At 39.6% G+C, this 22,603-nt stretch overlaps 1 long non-coding RNA gene across 2 annotated transcripts; it reads left to right on the top strand.

Moving 5' to 3' along the window:
- Window positions 1–2,035: 2,035 nt before the first annotated feature.
- Window positions 2,036–22,368, top strand: LOC140635080 (uncharacterized). Of its 2 annotated transcripts, none has more exons than XR_012032432.1 (4): window positions 2,036–2,098; window positions 15,364–15,648; window positions 18,149–21,119; window positions 21,635–22,368. It is a non-coding gene; the product is annotated as an uncharacterized lncRNA (long non-coding RNA). The 2 variants fall into 2 exon arrangements; XR_012032431.1 differs by lacking the exon at window positions 15,364–15,648 and adding an exon at window positions 8,700–10,538 and having other exon boundaries at window positions 2,059–2,098.
- The last annotated feature ends 235 nt before the right edge of the window (window positions 22,369–22,603 follow it).

Below are 22,603 nucleotides of genomic sequence, written 5' to 3'. Positions count from 1 at the left end.
ACTTTCTTAATAAGATGACAAATGTTGCTTTGCTTTGTTAATTCTTATTTCTGTTTTGAATGGGCTTATATGTATAAATGATACACAACTTAAAAGATGCAAAAGTATATTCACTGAGTATATTTTCTTACCTACCTGTGCCATCAGTCAAATCCCTTCTCAGAAATAATCACTGTTACTGGTTAACCTTCCAGAGATATTTTAAGTGCATACAAATAAATACATACATATCAAATCTGTTTACTAAACAGATAATGTAATGCCTAATAGTAAAATCAGAGACTTTCAAATTACATACAAGAAAAATCTCCATTCCTTTTAATAATTTTTTGAAATTTCCTTACTTAGTAGTAAGATACAAAACAAAATTTAAAATGTGTATTTATTGAAAACATTAAGTTGCCATATGTTTTGCAAATTATATACTAAAACATTTTTTAAAAGCCTACAAAATAAACTATAAAATTATTAAAACTACTAGGAAACTGTTTTAAAGTATCTAGAATCAAGATAATCACATAAATCTTCTGTACAAAAATATAATGGAAACAGAAATCGCCTTCATGATAATAACCAAAACCAAAAATAGAAATAATTAGCAGTGAAATCAACAAGAAATATGAAACCTATAGGTAGAACAGTTAAATCTTTTCCTGGGAACCAAAAAAAGAGAGACATAACATCTGGAAGAAAAAGCTTAAGAGTACACAGCTGTCCATATTTTCCCAAATTAATTTACAAATATAACAAATTATAGTCAAAATATAAATAGCAAATTTCCTTTATGACTTGAGAGAATGCTTCTGTAGTTCATCTGAAAATAATAGAAGTATAAAACCAGTCAAAAGTTTTAGAAGTCCATATTCCCCATAAGTTACTGAAATACATTATAAATCTACATTATTAAAAGCATTAAGGAACAGGTACAGAAATAGGAAGATCAACAGAACAGAATAGAAACTCTAGAAATAGATCCAAATATTATGAGAAATTGATAAAAAAAAAGGCAACATTTAAAATATCTTTGGAAGAAGATTGTTCAGTAAGCTATTTTGGGACAAGTGGCTTACCATTTGGAACAAATTAAAGTGAACTCTCTTTTATATACCATAATAAAGTTCCACCCAAAGAAACTTCAGATAAACTATAGATTTAAACCTCAAAAATTAAACCATAAAAATATTAGAAGAAAAATAGAACCACTAAACACCTATTAGAATGGGCAAAATCTGGAACATTGGCAACATCAAATGCTGACAAGGATGTGAAAGAACAAACTCATTCATTGATGATAGGAATACAAAATGGTGCAGCTATTTTGAAGACAGTGTGGGAGTTTCTTACAATACTGAACATATTCCTGCTATATGATACAGTAAACATGCTCCTTGGGATTTACCCATAGATGTTGCAAATGTATGTCCACACAAAAACCTACACACAAATGTCTATAGAATCTTTATTCATAATTGTTGAACCTTGGAAACAGCTAAGATGTCCTTCAGTAGGTGAAGGGATAAAGAAACTGCAGCATGGGGATCCCTGGGTGGCTCAGCGGTTTAGCGCCTATCTTCGGCCCAGGGCGTGATCCTGGAGGCCCAGGATTGAGTCCCACATCCGGCTCCCTGCATGGGGCCTGCTTCTCCCTCTGCCTGTGTCTCTGCCTCTCTCTCTCTCTCTCTCTCTCATGAATAAATAAATAAAATCTTTAAAAAAAAAAAAAAGAAAAGAAAAGAAAAGAAAAGAAAAGAAAAGAAACTGCAACACATATCCTGACAGTGAGAAAAAGAAACCCAGCCATGAAAAGATAGGGAAGAAACTTACACACATATGACTAAGGGAAAGAAGCCAATCTTAAAAAACCTGCATATTGTCTTATTTTAACTATATGACATGCTGGAAAATGCAAAACTATGGAGACAGTAAAAAGATCAATAGTTGACAGGGGTTTGGGGCTGGGGAGGAAGGATGAATAGGTAGAGCATAGAGAATTTGTTAGGGTAGTGACAATGCTCTGTATGACATCATAATGATGAATACATGTCATTTTACATTTTTCCAGACTCATAAAATGTACGCCACCAAAGTAAACTCTAAGGTAAGTGATCGACTTTGATGATAATGACGTTTGAAAATAAGGTTCATAGGTTGTAAAAACTGTACCACTCTGGAGGGGATGTTGATAGTCACACAGGCTCTGTATGTATGGTGGAAATCTCACCATCCTCTCAATTTTTCTGTGAACCTAAATTTTCTTTTTTTTTTAAGATTTATTTATTTATTCATGAAAGAGAGAGAGGCAAGACATAGGCAGAGGGAGAAGCAGTCTCCTCGCAGGGAGCCTGATGCGGGACTCGATCCCCAGACCTAGGATAATGCCCTGAGCCAAAGGCAGTCCCTCAACCACTGAGCTACCCCGGCATCCCCTAAATCTTCTTTACAAAAAAAAATTTGTATAAAAAATGAGATTGATGTTTACCTCATATTAATAAAGACAAGGCATTTCTAAGCATGGCACTGAAACAGTAACAATAAAGGAAAGGATCAACATATGTTACAACATAAAACTAAAATTTTCTTCACAATTAAAAAATAATTGAAATTTTTGTAGTATTTTCAATGCCTATGACAAAGCCTATGAGGTTTTGATAACTTCAAATTTAAAATACCTCTCACAAGTAATTTAGATAAAGAACAAGAATACCAGAGGTCATGAATGACAATTGTCATACAGAAGCTAATATCTAACACCTTTAAATTGAATAAAAAACTAATACTTTAAAGGATGGACAGTGGAAGAGGAGCCTGGAAGAAGGGTGGAAGAGCAGGACTGGGATATTAGGAGCAAAATATGGCCAGGGGAAAATGGCTGAGTCAAGTCAGATACCATTGATAAACAGCTCTTGGACTTAGCAATTAGAAAGGAACAGAAACCACTTGGCAGTCTGGTGGGAAAGGAAGGCAAGAAGGTAAAAACAGTAAACGCAAACAGTGCTTTCAAGAATGTTGGTTGGAGGGTGCTGGGTGGTTCAGTCAGTTAAGCATCTTGATTTCGGCTCAGGTCATGAGATTAGGGTCAGGGGATGGAGCCCCACGACAGGCTGTGCACTCAGCAGGGAGTTTGCTTGGAATTCTCTCTCTCTCCCTCTCCCGTTGCCCCTCCCTCACTTGTGCTCACTCTGTCTCTAAAAACAAAAAACCAAACCAAACAAAAAAAGATGCTTGGTTGAAAGGGAGAAGGAGGGGAGGGCATTTAAGGTTAAGATGGGAGAAATATTTGCTGAGGAGGGAAGACTCAAGGGGTGGATAAAATGTGCCTCCATTTGTGGGGTTTGGAGCAAGAAACGAGGTGCTCCCATTCAACACTGTCTGTATTTCCAACAAAATAGGTGATTCTTTGCTGGAGGGGGTAAAGAGAAGCTAAGGGGACGAGGATTTAAATATTTGGGCCAAGTAACAAAGCTGAATACATCCCATCCCGTCCCATGCAGAACGGGACAGAGCAGTGAGTAAGAAAAAAATATGATTGCCCAGCCTCTTTGAATTTATATCACTTGGGTTTACAGTGACCCCAGACTGCCCAGTCACAGTTCTCTCTAAGCAGTGGTTACAATCCCAGGCACGTGCATAGGGAAAGACAAATCGAATTTTCCAGGATTTAGCCAGATAGATGGTTATAAAAGGACAAGGGGATGAAGAGGCGGAGGATACCAGGAGGAGTGTGACTGAAGTGATAGATCGTGGAATCTGAGCAGGAGGAAGAACATGAAAGCAAGAGAAGGCTCATCAGTAAAGAAAAAGCTGACAGAAGGTTCTGGTGAAGCCTTCTCAGAAGATACATGATTGTTTGCCAATCTTGTGGTCGCTGTTCTCTTCTGTGATGTCACCCCCCTACTGCCCAGCACTTTATTCCTCTACACCCAGTCTCCCACTGCTCCCTACTGGTTTACGGTGCCCTCTGGAAAACCGGTCTCATAGTCAACAAATGCACCCATCTCTTCAAACTCTCACTGAGCATCTTCTTTTCCAACCCACCCCCATTCCAATAAAGACTTTTATGATTCGGCATATTAAGAAATAAAGATGGAAACTCTTGCATTTCAGACACTCACTTGAAATGTTCCAAACACCAGAGTTCTTTGTGCTATTCAATTCAATCTCCTGAAAGCCATCAGGTAGATACAGCAACAGTTCAGGAGCTGATGGAATCCCTGCTGAAATCTTCAAACTAAAAAATGGGAACTCGTGTTACAGCTTCACTCTCACTTAGAAATTTCTAACGATAAAGAAATTCAAGACATCAAGATGGCTGTGATCATGACAAATTTTAGTTCGGGAGAAGGAAGTCTGACTTAAATCAACTTTATACTGCTTTATTATTTTTTCTTCCATAGAAAAATCTTTGAGAATCTCCTTGAACCATTTTCCCCCCCACATTATTGAAGAGATCTTTGAGAATCACTGTTTGGTAGTAGTTGATAAAGAGGCTCCATTGACATGACTCACAGTTCATAAAATTGTCTAATGAATGAGAAACCTTATGAAGAATTCTTATTAAGCATGATTGTCCCCCCAAGTTTTCCTCCCCCCATAATCTTTTCTTGCTTCAAAGTGTTTCTCTTTGAAAATATTTTGTTAAGATTCCTTCGGGAGTAGCAGAGCTATCAACCAAAGCTGTACCACTGATCAAACACACTTTTCAAAATTAGTCTTCATAGTGATGCATCTAAGTACTTAAAAATTTTCCTAATAGAATGAAGTGATTTTCTGAGTGCTGAATAAGATTTGATCTCGACTACCTCTGCTTCAGAGCTAAGGCTGATTGTTGAAATGCTAGACAGACAGATGGGAGTCAGATGATAGGACAAACTGAACAAGTAAATAAGGAGAGACAAATGATCTACTAATTAGAAACCTTTTATATGACTATATGTATTATTATGGTTATATTAACATATAATACTATTATATTAATTAGATATTATCCTTATATATGCATATCTCCATGCAAACATGCATATACTATGAAAAAGATATCTCACTGAGAAAATGACAAATTTCAGGGTCATTTATGATCGCTACCATTACTAATAACTACCATTATTACTAATAACTACCATCTACCCAACTTCATTTGGGTTGTGAACTATGCTAAATAATAATTTACATCTATTATCTCATTAAATTTTCACAGCAATCCTATGGGGTAAGTATTGCTAGCTCACTTTACATTAAAGAAAATGTGGTTTTAGGGACGCCTGGGTGGCTCAGTGGTTGAGCATCCGCCTTTGGCTCAGGTTGTGATCCTGGGGTCCTGGGATGGAGTCCTACATGAGGCTCCCTGTGAGGAGCCTGCTTCTCTCACTGCCTATGTCTCTGACTCTCTCTCATTGTGTCTCTCATGAATAAATAAATAAGTAAATATTTTTTAAAAAGAAAATGTGGTTTTTGAAGAGTAGAAGTCATCTCACACAAGTAAGAGGCAGAAGGGAGATTTAAACTCAGATTTTTCTGGCTCTGTAACCTTGTTCCTGCTTATGGAAACATACCAGCAAAGTAAACGTATTCATTAGTCACAGTGAATTCAAGGTATGGTGCTAACAAAGAGAGAGTCAAGACAAGAAAGAAGAAACCCAGATGGACATGCATGCCTTAAAAAGAGAATGAAGTGAGTTCTAGGTCCAAGGTTCCCAAATTTCAGTGCATAGAGCATTCCCCTAGGAAAGTTTTAAAATGCTAATTCCAGAATATCTTTCTGCCTCCCAAAAGTATTAGTTAATAGGTTTGAAGTGGGTCCCAGGACCTGCACCTTAAAGAAGTGCCCAAGGTGCTTTACAGTTGCTGGACCATTCCATGAGAAACACTGTTCCAAACTATGGACCAGAGTAAAGAGACTCTACAAGTCCAGCGTTAAAGAGCTGATAAGCAGGTGAATTGCTCTTGAAACTTACTCTCCAAATAATATACTGGGGGCAAAGAAAGGTCAAAACTGAACAGAACTTTATTTTTCTAGAGATCAAAAGAAGAACCAGAGGCAAAAACTTATCCTAGTCCTGGAATTAGTAAATAACAAAGATTAATGGTAAGAACTATAATGCCAAAGCTCAGAACTGAGGGAAAATTTATCTCAGTTGTATATAGCTATCAACATAATATCTGATTGCAATATAACCCATATAATTGTAATTTGATACACTCAAATTATCTCTTTTTTGTTAATAGCAGAAAGGGTAGAAGAAGTAAAGGATGGGCAAATATTTAACATAGGAATTCATCGTTTTTTCCTTTTTTAAAAAACCTTTGATAGCATTACTCAGTAAATATTTACTGATTGTCAACTGTGTCCTAGGGTCTGTGGTAGGACTGAAACAGAAATAAAAAATGAGATAGCCTTCTCCTCAAAAAATTGAGAGTTCTAGAGAAAGAAGCTGTTTAGAAATATTTAAAACCTGATGTGATAATTGCTATATACACTTTGGATGCAGAGAAGAGGAAAGATCAACTCCCTCAGGAGATTAGGAAATCTTTCCCTTGAGCTACGTCTGGAAGAATAAAGGTAGTTGTGGAATATCAGGCTGCTGATTATGGGCCAGAGATTGAAAAATTTCATGGATTCTCCTAAGGTTCATTAACATAGAATCCCTTTTAGCTGAACACTTCCTTGGATGGTTTCAGAGCATAGTGAGTCACCTGAAAATTAATTTAAATGTTGGTACTTGGGGTACTTTCTGGGAAGTTTGTATCTATTGTCAGACTTCCAAGGGATCCTTGATCCAAAAAGTTTAAAAAATAAAGCTATAAATAAAGGGAAATCAGTGAAGATCTTTAAGCCAAGAAATGATGTCCAATTTGCCTTTTAGAAATACAACTTTGGCTGTCAGATGGAGAATAGATGGAGGGAAAGGCCAATGAAAGGGAAACCTCTGAGGGATTGTTGAGGGGATATAGGTGGAGAGAGCTTGCATTCGGGTAATAGCAGCGAAGATGGAAAGAAAGAAATGGACTTGAGAGCCATGTCTATGGCCTTGGGACTAACTGAATATAATGAATGATGAAGAGGGAGTCAAGGATGAGTTCCATATCTCTTGTCTTCATGGAGGAGTGACAAGTTGTTTGGTCAAAGACAGAATCCAAGTTTCATTTGCCAGACTTTGTCAAGTACTGAATTCCATTTTATTCTAGAACTTGTGTTATGGATAAGTCAACAGTGAAGTAGATGATGATGAGAATGAAGGAGAGTGGGACAAGGAAAAGAGGAAGAAGGAGAGGAGGAGAAGAAAAGGAGGGTGAGGAGAAAATACCCTTTCCTCTCAAGATATTTTTGAGGGAGAGTCAGATAACACAGGGTCTTATAGGCCATTATAAAACAGGCCTTTATTCTAGATGAAATTTGGAGCCACTGCAGGTTTTCAACAAAGGATGATCATGATCTGACTCACATTTTATAAGGATCACTCTGACTTCTCTGTATAGAATGAACAGTACATGAATGGAGTTGGAAGAAAAGAAACCAATTATAAGACCATTATAATAATTCAGGTGAGACAGAATAGTGGTCCAGACTAGGCAGGTTTCATGGGGGTGGTAGGAAAAGGGGACAGATTCTGAAAACATTTTGAAGAGGGAGCAAATAGAACTTGCCAACAGATTGGATTGGAGCAAAAGAAAGAATCAAGAAAGACTTGGGGTTCTGGTCTGAACAGCTGGGATAATGGAAGTGCCATTAACTGAGAAGTGGAAGGCTATGGAAGGGTTATGACTGGGGAAGACTTGTTCAGTTTGGGATATTAAGTCTGAGATATCCATGTGGTGTCAAAGTAGAGATGTCAAGAAGGCAATTGGATATATGATTTTGGAATTCATGAAAGAGATTTGGACTAAAGATATAAATTTGAGACTTCGTCAACATAGAATTGTTATTCAAAGTCATAAGACAGGCTGAGCCCAATAAGGATCTGAGTGAAATAAAGAAGAGAAGATCAAGGACTGAAGTGCTTTTGTGGTAAGGAGTTGGGGGGAAGAGAAGGAACCATTCCTCCACTATTTCTCTTAATTATATATTTTCCCAATAATTTTTATCAGTGTGGTACCTAAGATCAAGAGCTTTGGAGAAAAAAAAAAAGAGCTTTGGGGTAAGACAGCCTAGCGTTAACCCCTATATCCATCACCCATTAATACCTGTGTGAATCTGGTCAAGTTGTGTTACCTCAGTGCTTGGTTTTCTCATTTATTAAAATGGAAATTATTAAGTACCTACTTCATAGATTTGTCATGAAGTTAAATGATATAATACATATCAAAGGTATTTAGAATGGTGTTTGGCACATAGTAAACTCTCCATAAATGTTATCTGGTATTCTTATCATTATTTTGCTCTTTCTGTCCCCGGAATGGAGCCAGAGAATACCCATGCTTTGAACTAGAGTCCTAGTAATAGTTACACAAGGAATTACAAAGAACATAAGCACTTGGAGGCTGAAGTTCAACCTGAGACAGTGTAGATGACTGGATTACTCTCCAGAACACTCACTCTCTCTATGGCTCAACTTCTCCTAGATCTCTGCTCCATTCTTTATTACACTTACCCTTGATTGGGGTATATTCATCATGCACCATAGCACTTGATGCCACGGAACTGGTTTGTTGTAGTCATGACCTTGAAGAAAGGTTCTTATATGTTTGTTTTGTTTTACTAACAGCTCACTTTCTAAATGCCTTGTGAGTGTATCCTGCTACTCAGGATAGCAATTTAAAACACAAAGCCTCAGAATCAGAACTAGATAATCCACAGCAATCACTGATTGAGATCCAACCTTCAGAGCCTACCTACATGGGTCTATGTGCCTCCTAATGGCTGCTTCTCTGCATAAATCTGGGAAGAACAGAAGAATTGGAATTTCATTGTGAGACACAGGAGGCAAAAACCCTATAAAAAGTTTCATAACTATACATTGTGTATAAAATGCAGCTATTCTTATGCTTCATCATAAAAATAATATATGCATGTAAATTAAAAATAAATGATGACAAGGAAAGAAATATTGGGAAAATATAATTAAAAAATACTGTAACAGCTGAAAGATTAGTTGGCTAGAAAAAAAAGTGCAGCTACAGAAGACAGTTCTGAAAATAATGAAGCAACCGAGAACGAAGTTAATGAGATTGAGAAAATGAAAGAAGAGAATTTACAGTACCATCACACACACACAAAATCAAAATATAGGTTCCAATCTGATGTGTCCATATTAAACAGAAGTACATCTAGTCCTGTTAATTTCATCAAAGCACTAAATGATTTGGTGTGTTCCACTCATCTAGAAAACAGGTTGAGTTATGGAGACTACCTTCTAGACATATCAGTAATCCTCAAAGATCAAGCTGTCTTTAGGCCTACTTGTGTTTCAGAAGCAACTTCTCAGCTACAAATGAGACAAAGTAAAAATATAAGGAAAAAAGAAAAAAGAAAGTCCATTTCTTTGTCACATGTTTCTTTCCTAGTTATGGGCTCTGAACCAAGACTGAGCATTTTATACATCTTGATGATAGATGTTGACTTTATTTTTGTGCATTGTTTCAAAAGCCTAATGCTCTATGTGTTGTGAAATTCAGGTAGGCTGGTGGTCTTTTAAATAAATTTGAGAGGAGAAAAGCAACCAAACTGTGTGATGATTATGTAAAAACAGAGTCCCCCTTAATTTGTATAAGGAAATGCAAACCAAAGTTCCTATAACTTCTCATATAACATAACTAGATGTTGATAAATTTTTCAGAGTGTTTTAATATATCATTTTGCAAGTAATTTTTATTCTATTTCATACAATCTATCACTAATTCATTTATTTAACAATATTGACTGAACATCTGTTGTTCCTAGTCACTGTTTTGGGCACAAGAATACATAGAAGAACATGACATAGACTCTGCACCCAGTAATCTTGTACCTTCAGTTGAGAGAGGACCATGCACATGATCACCATGTAATATGATAGAAGCATCAGAGATGTATGCTTAAAGAAAGGGTATGGACATGGGAGCACCTGGGTGGTGGTGGGGGAGACTCTTGAACTGAGACTTGAAACCAAGGGGAAAATTCCAGAGGAAGCCACTTGGAGGAGTAAAAAGTAAGAATAGAGTAGAGGAAGCCACACCATTAACGCCATTGTTCCCAGGTTGCCACCTCTTTGGCTTGGCTCAGCAGGAAAGTCTGAAGAAAGGAGAAACAGTGGAAAAAGCTGAAGATCTGAGCATAGATCAGATCATGAAAGACTGTGTATCTGCTAAGGCACTTAGACTTTATCTGGAATGTGACGAAGCACCTTTAAACAATGTAGAGAATGATGTGATAGTAGTGGAACTTTAGAAACAATTCTCTGACAATAGCCAAACTGTGGAAGGAGCCTCGGTGTCCATCGAAAGATGAATGGATAAAGAAGATGTGGTTTATGTATACAATGGAATATTACTCAGCCATTAGAAACGACAAATACCCACCATTTGCTTCAACGTGGATGGAACTGGAGGGTGTTGTGCTGAGTGAAGTAAGTCAATCGGAGAAGGACAAACATTGTATGTTCTCATTCATGTGGGGAATATAAATAATAGTGAAAGGGAATATAAGGGAAGGGAGAAGAAATGTGTGGGAAATATCAGAAAGGGAGACAGAACATAAAGACTGCTAACTCTGGGAAACGAACTAGGGGTGATGGAAGGGAAGGAGGGCGGGGGGTGGGGGTGAATGGGTGACGGGCACTGAGGGGGGCACTTGACGGGATGAGCACTGGGTGTTATTCTGTATGTTGGTAAAATGAACACCAATAAAAAATAAATTTATTATTTAAAAAAACTTAAAATCTGAAAAAAAAAGAAACAATTCTCTGGCTGAAGTGTGAAGAATGGTTTGGAGGGGATTCAGAAGGTGATTTTGTGAAGATGAGGGTGACAAGGCTTTCAGTTAAACATGTACCAGGGATGGCAAAAATAAGATGTAGAAATTGAGAGCTATGTAGATGGTAGAGTGTGGAGTCTAATTATAGTGAAAGAAGAGAACTGCAGGCCTGCAGTTTGAGAGAATGGGTAGCAGGTGGAGTCAAAAAGGTTTGGGGTGGCAAAGAATGTGTTTGTTTGCTTCTTTGTTTACCTATTTATTTAAAGGGGTCTTGGAGATATATGAATAAAGAGGCATAATACATATTTATGAGGCCCCTGAGAGAAAACTTCACCAGAGCTTTAGATCTGGGGGGAATGTAACATATTAACATGTAATTAAGCCCTAAGAGTAGATGCAGTTGTCCTCATAGCCCATGAAGAGTGACAAGAATAAGGACTAAGGATATGAATATGGGACAGTCTTTTAAAAGGCCAATGGAGAAAGAGGAATCTTTAATGTGGATTTAAAAAGAATAGTAAAGGAGTAAGAAGAATCCAGAAAAGAAAAGAGCCTTAAAAGCCCAGGTTAACCCTGGTCAATAGGCCCAATAACAGCAGGGCCCATTGTATCCGTTTAATATGGTAACCAGAAAGTCCGTGGTGACTCATCCATGGGAGTTTCTGTGATAGGTTAAGGAGGTGAAAATAGAGAGTGTGATAACTTAAGAGGCAAATTAGAATGCAGTTATTTTGGATTTATATTTTTAAAAAGTTTTTACTTTAAGATGTTAAGTAGTTTCTATTTTTTAATGTAAAGGAAGGGCCAATAGAAATAAGGCAGCTACAAATAATGAAAAACAAAGAGATAGCCATTAGGGCAACATCCCAGAGAAAAGGAAGAGGTGGGATTCACTGTGAAGTGAAGACAGGGCTATTCAGAAGAAAAGAGACCCCCTTTCTGCTCAATCAGGGGAAAAGCTGGGAGAGAATCTACCCATGAGATAGTTTCAAATATTCAGAGTAAAGCTTTCTAAGCTTTGGTTTACTTTTTAAAGAAATGGAAATAGTAACTGTTGCAATCTCATAGGAAAGGTTGAGATAGCTTAAGTTAGATATTCTTCATGAAGAAATAAATCTTCAACATCCCAGTCCATGTGTATACTGAACTCTTACTACACTGAGGTTCAATACCACACAAGTTAACACATGTTAACTACATCTACAACATGTTAGTTAGGATAGACGAGGTTATACTGTGGTAACAATCCTAAAATCTCAAGGTCTAATACAACAAGAATTAGAGTTCTGGCTCATATGAAGACTCCTAGAGGGGCCCAGGGCAGCTGTCCTCTATGATCCACACTCTGGAGTTCAGCCTTTCTCCCTTTTCACCACTACTGTGGTCTGAATGTTTGTATCTGCCCACCTGCAACTCCCCAAAAAGAACCCTAGAATTCATGTTGAAAACCTAATGCCCAAGGAGATGGTATTATGAGGTGAGGCCTTTGGGAGATTAGGCTCCACCCTCATGAATGGGATTAGTGCCATTATAAAAGAGACTACAGAGAGCTAGCTTGCCCCTTCTGCCATGTGAGGATACAATGAAAAGTCTGTGATCCCGAAAAGGGCCCTCATCCAACTGTGCTGACACTCTGATCTTGGACTTCCAGCTTCTAGAATTGTAAGAAATAAATTTCTATTGTTTATAAGCGACCTAGGCTGTGATATTTTGTTATAGTAGTCAGAATAGACTAAGACAGCCATGAAGTCTCCTCCACAATTGCTATATCAGAGAAAGAAGGGAAATGGAGGCTTGTGTCTCAGCTCTCAAACGCTTCTACCAATATGATGCACATCCCTTCATTTGCAATTTTTGGCCAAAGCAAGTGACACAATCTACCCAAAGTTCAAGGGATTGAGAGTTCCAATTGTTCCAGATACTCAGAAGAAAGCAGATTCAGAAATATTTGTGAATAGCAGGATGATATCTACTACAAGGAAGCTGGACAGGAGAGACTTTCAGGTTCTTCCAGATCTATTATGCCAATTCATGTGTTTTCCTTTTCAGTAAGGTTGCAAAATTTTTTAGTATCGGGCTATGTCATATACATCTGATATATGCCTCATAACACATAGCCTAGTATTAGGTACATGATAGTCACTCAACAATTAGAAGAATAACTGATGGTATTAGGATTTAAAGACAAAATGGATCATTAGTCAAATTTCATTTATTATACATCCACTGTGTCCAAAAAGTATATATTAGTGGGTTGTTTAGTTTTTGGTTTTTGAGAGAGAGAGGGAGAGAGAGAGAGAGAGAGAGAGAGAATATAAGAAATGTAGTCTCTCTTTTTTTTTTTTTTTAAGTTTATCCTTAGGGCACCTGGGTGGCTCAGTCAGTTAAGCTTCTGACTCTTCATTTTGGCTCAAGTCATGCTCTCAGGGTCCTGGGATGGAGCCCCGAGTAGGGTTGCACATTCAGCTTGGAGTCGGCTTGAGATTCTTTCTCTCCCTCTATGCCTCCCCCTACTCACGCACATGTGTTCTCTCTCTCTCTCTAAAATCAGTCAATAAAACCTTTAAAAAATAATAAAAAGTTTATCCTTTAATTGGGTGATAAATTAAATATTTTTTGGAAACGACTAAGTAATATATACATATGGGCAAAACATATGTATTTAGTGCCCTTGAAGGTGATGGTGCAAAGAATGCAAGAAACAGTACATGGTGGGTACTTGTTTTTCTGAGGTACTGACATTTTCCTTACAATACAAATGTGAGTTCTTTCAGGGTACTGTGATTCCTGTGGGATAAAGTTTTAGGTTTTATAGCTGTAAAATGCAATTTGCTACCTTGGATTTGCCTTGGCTGAGGAGTTAAGCCAGAGGATGAGCTCATTAATAAAGTCAGCTGCTAAGGGGTGTGGCTAGTCCATAGAAGGCTGAGTTTCATTCTCTCCTGTAATTTAACAAGGCTAATTGGGGATGGGGGAGTCCTCAGTGAAATTCTCTAACTTCAAAATTGTAATGAAGATCTTTTGTTTGTAAAATGTCAGCTAAAGAAGAATAAATTCCATAACCATCTTGAGAGGCTGTGTGAATAGATTATGTGTGCTTTCATGCATGACAATGAAAGGTGAGGCTCATAGAGAAAAAGAAATCCTGACTATTTCTGGGATAATCACCTGTTGGGTCTGTTGGAAACTAGAAGACAGTCTAGACTCACAAGTCTAAAGAGTTAGAGTTGCTGCAGGTCCAAGGGCCATTGTCTTAAGGCAAGTTGCAGGTGGGTGGGTGGAGCTTTACTCTACTTTGTACCCAAATCGTGGAGCATCCATTCCTAAAACACTTTGTACAACTTGTTGCTTCCTCTCTGGAAAATAATAGTGGAGGAGAGGTCTCAAGGAGAAGACTGACAAAAAAAAGATCCAAATTGATCAGACAGTGAAATAAAATGCTAGGAAGTTATATGATCTAAATCCGAAAATCATGAAAATCATGCCAGAAGACCATGAACGGATTTTGCTTCACACTTATAAAAGTCGCATTGATGACAAAAATCAAAGAAAACTGGCTTTATGTAAGCCGTTTTTTTTTTTTTTTTTAATCTCAATCACCCTAGAGGATAAGACTGTGAACACAGAAAGAGGATCATCTCCAGGCTCATGTCCTCACTGTAGAGCACTCAACACGTGGTAGGTGTTTACTAAATATCTGTAGAATGAATGGATGGACAGACAAAAGGCTGAATGAACTAATGGACAACCTTTCTCCAAGCCATATGACATGGTAAAGTGAGAAAAGCAGTGGACAGAAGACCTGGCTGTAGTGCAAGCTCTGCTACAAAGTAACCAGTGACTTTTCACAAGTCCCTTAACCTCTTGAGCTTTACTTTTCTCATGCCTGACATGGGGAGACAGGGCTGGATGATCTTTGATTTGCCTTTGGGTCTTGTTACCAGTGGTACCTGCACAGCCAATTGGCTCCTAAGCTTAGTCAGGAAATATAGGATACTTCCTGGAAGGTTGACAGCAAGGACAAACGATGACCTTCTGCCTAAAGTTCCATTTTGTACTTTTTTGAGACAGAGAACTGAACTGAATGATCCATTGTCTGAGCCAGGAACCCAAGATTCAATTTCTGAATCTCTAATAATCAGCCCAGTGCTTTTGATGAAGAAATAGATGTGCTTTTTTGTTAAATTGGATTTAATTATATTATTATATTATTAATTTTTCTTTCCTCAAATGTAAAAAATAAAGGAACTGTTTCTTCTAATTTCCCCCATCCACCTATTGCCAACCCCTTCCCCCAAACCTGGGTAGAAAATAACCCAGCTTAATCTTGCTTCCTCTTCAGTCATAGGACTGTGTTTATCAGCCAAGTAAAATGAGTCACCTGGGATGGGCAATATATTAAAATACAGATTCCTGAGTACAGTTCTAGACTGATTTGGAAGAGCATCTAACGTTTGAGAACTTCTCTCTTTGGGCAGGTGGTAAGAATGAAACAGTGCCATTGGGCAATCAGGTGATGGTAGGATTTCAAGTTGATCTCAAGATGACATCTTATCTCAGCGGAATGATGCAAGTTATAATGGAGGCATCAGAAGATAGCATCATAGTGCAACATCTGGGCCCCCTTCTAGGTCTCTGTGCTTCCAATTCACTCCAGCTGGAGACCATTTCCAGCTCTCTGATCTGGTCCTATAGAAACAGAAGAGTGACTGAGTCGCCAGGATTTTAGTGTCATTGAATGAAGACAAGAAGAAGAAACTGCTGTAAGTGGGAATCAATCAATATTAATGCAGCTCAGAGTTGTTTATGGAAAGAGGGGTCTCCATTTCATCTCTCTGATGAGACAGGAGGTCCACAGTCAGGGGCACCTGGAGTTGGCTGTAAACCGTTTCCCTTATTGTCATTTTGAAACATGCAGAATGGAGGAATGGAGAGGAAGAGAACTCCTCTTTATCATCCTAGAGTTGACAGCAGCCTCTCTTCCTTTCTCCACTTCTTCTCATGGCGCTAACATTCTCTCCAGGGGCCACCTGGAGGATGAGAACATCCACTATACTCATTAAATCCTCTTGCAGTTAATTCAGTTTTACATACACACCCTATCAAGGCTCTGGGACCAGGTGTGTTGGCTTCATCACTGACATCATTAGAATATGTTTCTGCCCTCTGCTCATTCGTCTTCATACCATTCCCTACAGGTAGATTTAATTCCCAGTTTTTAGAAAAGGCAGTTCAGTTAAGGGGACATTTATGAAGGAGGTTTTATGTGAAGGGGATCTAAGAAAGAATGAGACGTGAGTCTAGGAGGCTCATAAGTTGCCATGAAGTCACTTACAGAAATAACTTTAATCAAAAGGGAGACAAACAGGAGGCTAGATGAGGGGAGCGATTAATTTAAAGCAGCCGGATTTAGAAGGACATTTTGGAGCTGAGCCTTAAAAGCTACGCTTGAAGAATGAACTAGAGTGGTTCACACTGTATAGTAACAGCCACACACTGAAAACTGTGGACACTGACTAGGTCAGACAGACAGAATTTGAGGATAAGTTTACAAAATAACACCGCCTTCAATGGAAGCGAATGAAATGAACAACAAAAAGGTCCCCATTTGCCAAAGTCACCCATGATCTGTGGTTGAGTCGCTATAAATAGGGCATGTCTTAGATTCTACCTAGATTAGAATGCTTCTCAAATCAACTTTAAAAAGCTATGGTCTCTTCTTACACTCATTAAATTCACTAAAGGATAATGGGGGTGCATTATGATCTATAAAGTGTTAACTCTGATGTCATAACTAGAATGTAGAAGTCTGCATGATTCCATAGCAAAATTGGGGGGAGAATGAAAGCTTTTTGGGTTCCATTTTTGGTGATTATCTGAGAGAAGTTGCTAAAATAATTTGTGTATCTTATTTAGCTCAACACAAATAATTCTTAAGAACTTCTAAGTCTCTTTGCTCTAATCCTAGGTTCAATTACATTAATGTGTAAGGTTCTTGTTTTACTTAATTTCATAATTCTCTGTAATACAGTAGTGTATGTGTGTGTGTGTGTCTTTGTCCTAAGATGTACAGACATTATACCCAGGTATTACATATAGATTTTCCAGACATTTTCATCTACAAATAAAGAAACCAAACCAAAATCACCTATGAAGAGACACCTTAGAGGGGAAACATTAATATACTGTATTAAATTTTCAGCTAACTATAACATGGTTTTCCAGTGGAGTAGAAATCTATACTTTCATGTATTTTTGTATCTGCCCAATGGATTGCTACAGCTCAATTTCTTGTATCACATTAGTTTCATAACACAAGGGAGTTTCTATCTTTTTCTAACTCCTGGACAGGCAAAAAAAAAAAAAAAAAGATTGCCTAAAGAACATGAAATTGCCAACAGTTATACGTATTGATGCAACAAGAAGGAGCTTGACTAAAACTCATGAGAGCATAGAAATTCAGAGTTAAGGTTAAAATTTATTACTTAGCTCACCCAACGCGCCCTGCAGGGATCTCTGAGCGGTGGGTGGTCTCTTGTTCCAGATGTGCACAAACTCCAGGCTGTGAGAGCAGGCATGGAGAAGGAGTTTTAGGCTTCGTTCTGACTTTGTTCATTTTGAGCAAGTAGAGTGCTCCAGGTCAATGTCACGAGTTCAAAAGGTGTTGGTAGTGGATGTACCTGCCCTCCCCTTCCTTCCTTCCCTCCCTCTCCCCTCTCTCCCTCCCTTCCTTCCTCCCTTCCTTCCTTCCTTTTGGTAGTTTAACAAGCTCTTGATGCCACTCCTGGGAAAACTAACAGTTGTCTTGGGACTTAAACAACACCCGTGTGCATGCTGCATAAATTCCTTTTAGCTGCAGGTAAACCAAAAGTTATGTTAAGTGGGAAAGAAAAGGTAACAGCTGCTGAATTCTTTTTGCTAGCCCAAGGAGACTTCATACTGCATATTGCCAGCTGATTGGCAAAATCTTCACCTCTTCTGACCTGTAAAGATAAGAAGGAAAAATCCTAAGCCTTTTTTTTTTTTCAGGGGTGCTATTCCTTTCATAGTTTAAAAAAAAAAAAAAAAGGTGGCAGATGATTTCTCTTTCTCTGTTATTTGTCAAGGAGAATGGTCTGGTAGTAAAAGAATAAATTGAAAGGAACTCAGGTAGAAAAGGCCTGAGTGCTGGGAATGTAATTTTACAAGACTCGTTTCCTCTGCTCTGTGTTTTTCTCCTTGAAGGAGATAACTTGATTTTATACTTTACTGTCTTATTAACAGAATGCATTTTGGAATCCTGCCACCGCTAACAGTATCAGAAGGATTTAAGGCTGCTGAAATACACTTGAAGATTTAATTCTGCTGACTTCAGCTCGGATCTGGAGTAAAATCTAACCATAGATTAAGTGTTTAGCACTGTATATTGCGATTGTGCTCCTGGTTATAAATACTCGTGTCTATTTCTGTTTCAGACAGCTCTCCATAGGTTTCCCACTCACGAGGGCACACAATGCTGGGCTTCCCAAATAAGGTTATTCTCTATAAGGCTACCCCTTATATAACTCTTTTTATAGACTCAAGCCCCTGCTCTGTTGTGCAATTCATTATAAACTCCCTCGTGCGCTTTGCGATAACAAACACTGGGTTACTGAGAAGAGACTTCTAGAGAGGGAAGCCTGTATTTCCTTCCAGACAATATTTAATCTCACAGCAGCACTGACTAATAAAAGAGAAAGATCAATACAAAGCTGTATTGCTAGGATGAAAATTTACTAACATAGTCATTCATATCACAGGAACATCTGGTTAAAGCTTCAGGGCTCCCTTACTTTCTTAGTTATGATTTTATGGGTCTCTCCAGACTCCTTTTTAGGATTTTAGCAGGCATTTATAGCAGGCTGGACATTTTAATCTTTTTAATGTGGTTATCTGATCTCCGCTTGGCTTTCTCACACTGACTGGTCATCTTCTCCACTTCTTGCTTATTGCACTTGAATCAAGTTATGATAAGCTCACACTGTAATAGCCCCTAGTCCTAAACGGGTCTAACTTCATGTAAGTGGCCTCCTGAGCTGCTCTTTATGGTCATTTCTGTGAGGCACTGTCTTTAAAACCTTGGCATTTAGTGCCTTCTTCCTATCCCCATGACTTGGAATACATAAGGACTACAATAAATCATATAGCTAGGCCTGTAGATGTACTCTTTGCTCTAAGAGATTTCTGAGGCCTGAGGGGCAGGCCGAGGAGTTCTGGTTTATGGCCCTGAACCGAACGGACATGTCTGAAGTTGACCAGTTGACTTGGTGCCTGAGAGAGCCCAGGCGTGATCCTCACACGTGGTCCTCAACGGGGTGACTTAGTGTGGAATTTGTTTGTGGTTGAATTTCCTTGTTTTCTGTGCGTGAATCAGAATTTTGTCCCTTCGGGAGACACGTTGATTTAACGATGGCAGGTGGATGGGATGCTAAAATTCACAAGATAATTCAGCAAAATGACCTAAAGTGTAGAAAGTAAATGTGAGCATAGTCTTAGAGCAATGTTTCAACAAATCTAACCACTCTGGAGGGGAGAGGAAGAGTAATAATATTTACAACACATACTATGTGCAAGTCCCTTAACACATTGGCCTATTTAACTTTACAGGGATCTGAGAGGAAAATTATCTAAACTAGCCTTTGTTTATTGAACACTGACGTAAAGCGACCCCTGAGCTGGGTGCTTACATACGTATTGTTTCACTGGTTCCTTTTAACAACCCCCTGAGGCAGGTATTATTATCAACCTCACTTGGCAAGGGGAGAAGTTGAGTCTTAGATTGAGCAAAATAGTTGGGTCAAACAGCCAGAGCAAGTGGCAGCAGGGGGATTCAGATCCCAGCACGTCTATCTGAGCTGCCTTTTCATGCGATGAATAGCATTATATCAGTGACCAAAAAACTACATACAGGGGTACAAAGTTTCTCCTAAAATGTTATAAAATTCCCTTGCCATGTTTCTATAATGCCAGGTCATCTACTTCCATTGAAACACAGCAGACGCATCTCGTTTCAGGAGATAGGAGATACCACAGATCCTCACATAAAAGAAAACACATTAATCCACTTAGTAACACATTCTTTAGAGAAGGACATGGAAATACAGTTTCAACTCAGTTACTTTTCTCCTTCTCACCTGGGCTAACCAAAGTTGTCACACACAGGTTCCCTCTCAGTCTCCTTCTTTGACGAGGCCTGGGACAGGGCTGTGAGCACCCGTACCCCCACCACGCCCCTTCCACCTCCTGCCACAGGTCAATTGGAGAGAATGTTCATGACAGATGGGGTGGCTTTGTCGTGCATCCATTCTCAAAATTGGCTTATGGCGCAGAAGATGATTTAAGTAATTTTCAACACCGGAACTTAAGCTGTTTACAAAATGAGCCAAGCGTCGTTTGTCTTGGACTCCCAACACTTTCTTGGCACCCATGAGCAGCTCAACTGTTCTCCGGTCACATTAGCGAGCTCGATTGTCCTAGACAGGAAGGATGGATGGAGGGCACCCCTCGACTCTCACAGACATCTCCCAGCATCCTCCTGAGGCACACTGTGGGTCGGAAGCACCCGGGGCCCAGTGGCCTACACAGAGCAGATTTCTCCAGGAGGATGACCAAGCAGCCCGCTCTGACACAGAGAATCCTGGGGACGAAGAGTGGACGGAAGGCCGAGGAGAAGCTATAGAGAGGCAGAGCTCCTGGACGAAGAGACCAGAAGGTTTGGTGAAAGGAGAGCGCGTGAGAATGGGCTCCTCTGAGCTTTAAATCTCATCCGTCCCCCATCGTCATGGACCCGGCAGTTGGGTGATGACACATTCCCCTCGGGAGCGGTGCCCGATCTCCTCAACAGCTGTGCCCAGAAGGCCATCGGATCCAGCTCCTGGCAGCTGGGGAGCCTCCACTCAGCCGCCCCGGCCTCGGGGTGCCTTCAGTACCAAAGAGAAGCACACACGGATAGGGTTTCTGAGGGTGAGGCCTTGGCCACAGCTTCCAAAGACTGACTCACACGCACACACATCTCACACAGAAGGATTTTCTTTTTCATCCAGCAAACACATTGCCCCCATTCCTTTTGTGTCTGCAGAAGGGGAGAAGAAAAGCCAGCTGGGAGGGTCTCTCTGCGAGGCTGTCTTCCAGGACTGAAGTGCTCTGGCTGCACTCCTCCCCTGGTACCCCACGAAGGAATTCGGTCAAGGTTGCCAAGAAGTCCAGAGTGAAAACGGTGACTGGGAAGTTCTCTGTGATTGTCATTAGTCCTGGGGTGGAGATGGTGGTCTCGGTAGGTAGGAGCAGCGGGGTAAATTCAGTCAGCTCTGTCCCATCAGGCTCTGCTTTTAGCAATGGGAGCTTCGTCTAGATAGAGTCAGAGCCTGGTGATAAGGAGACAGTCATCCGGAGTTCTAAGTGTCTGTCTTATGATTTCTGTACTGCGAGGGAGCTGGAGCCCCAGGTCCAGAGTCATGCAGGCCTGGGCTTCGATTTGAATTGCCTCATGTGACAGGGAGAACGCCTCTGGGCGGGTAAAAGTTATCTTCGCCTGAACAGACTTACCTGTAAAATGGGAACAATAAAGCCAACTTTGCAGCCTCTGTGCAAAGACTAAATAAGATAATGTAGGGAAAGTTCCTAGCCCAGGGTGAATGCCCCCTCAGTGGGGGGTTTCCATAATTAATAAGGTGAACATGTTGCATTCACAATACTGATGCATATGCAAATTTCTCATCTCTTGCCTCTTAGAGGGAAGCTTCTGCCGCAGGATCTCTCCATGGGTTGGACACAAAAAGCCCCCTGTTCTGAGAATTGTTGAAATGCTTCTTTCCCTTTCCCAGACTCTGTTTGCTCCACAGTGCCTGTCAAAACATCTGGCCCCTTTTGTCGCTTGGCTTTGCCTGTGCTATTAAAGCCAGTCCCCATCACAAGACACTTCCTGTTGACCTAAACTTTTTTCTTTCTTTTTTCATTCACCTTAACACTTCAAGATGATTAGAGCTGAAAGGGTAAGAACAAAGATGAAGGTTGAGATTTTCTTTTCCAGCAGCTAATTTGATTCCAAAGGCCCTGGAAAAAAAAAAAAAAAAGAAAAAACAAAACAAAACAAAACAAAAAACCCAACCTCCTCCCCAAACTCAAATGCTTTTTATCTTAGAATGAAGAACACATCGATAATTTTTTTGAAATTCCCCTCCCTGGTGGAGGGTCAAGAGTTCAATAAAAGAAGGTTGGTGCCCCACAAAATATTCCCAGTGGACTAATGGGGTCATTCCTTCATCTGGACTATTCTCCCCACCAGGTGCATGTGACTTTGTTAGACAAACTCTAGTTCCTCTTCTTGCTAGGAGGACAGAGAGGTTTGCTGGGAATTCAGAGTCCCAGAGCCAAAGTGCACTGCTTCTTTCCCACAGGCAGCCCTAGTACTTGAAGTAAAACTCTGGGCAGAGTGTGTCTTGTGTCTGAATGGGGAACCTAAGAAACTTCAGGACCTTTTTTTTTTTTTTTTTTTTTTTGTCTCCGCTGACTATCCTTTGCTGTGGATTAGGCCACCGCTTATTACAAATTCAAATCCTATCTATATATTGTTCATGGTTCCTTTGTGTCATCGGGAAATTAAAGTTTGCAGCTGGCCCCTTCATCTTGGCTAATCATGCGGACATAAAGTCCTTAAAGGCCCTCGGAGTGGCCCCTGCGGGGGCCCCACTCAACACTTCT

Source organism: Canis lupus, chromosome 6 (assembly GCF_048164855.1).
Source record: "Canis lupus baileyi chromosome 6, mCanLup2.hap1, whole genome shotgun sequence".
NCBI classification, from domain to species: domain Eukaryota; kingdom Metazoa; phylum Chordata; class Mammalia; order Carnivora; family Canidae; genus Canis; species Canis lupus.
This window is presented reverse-complemented; position numbering and strand designations above follow the sequence as displayed.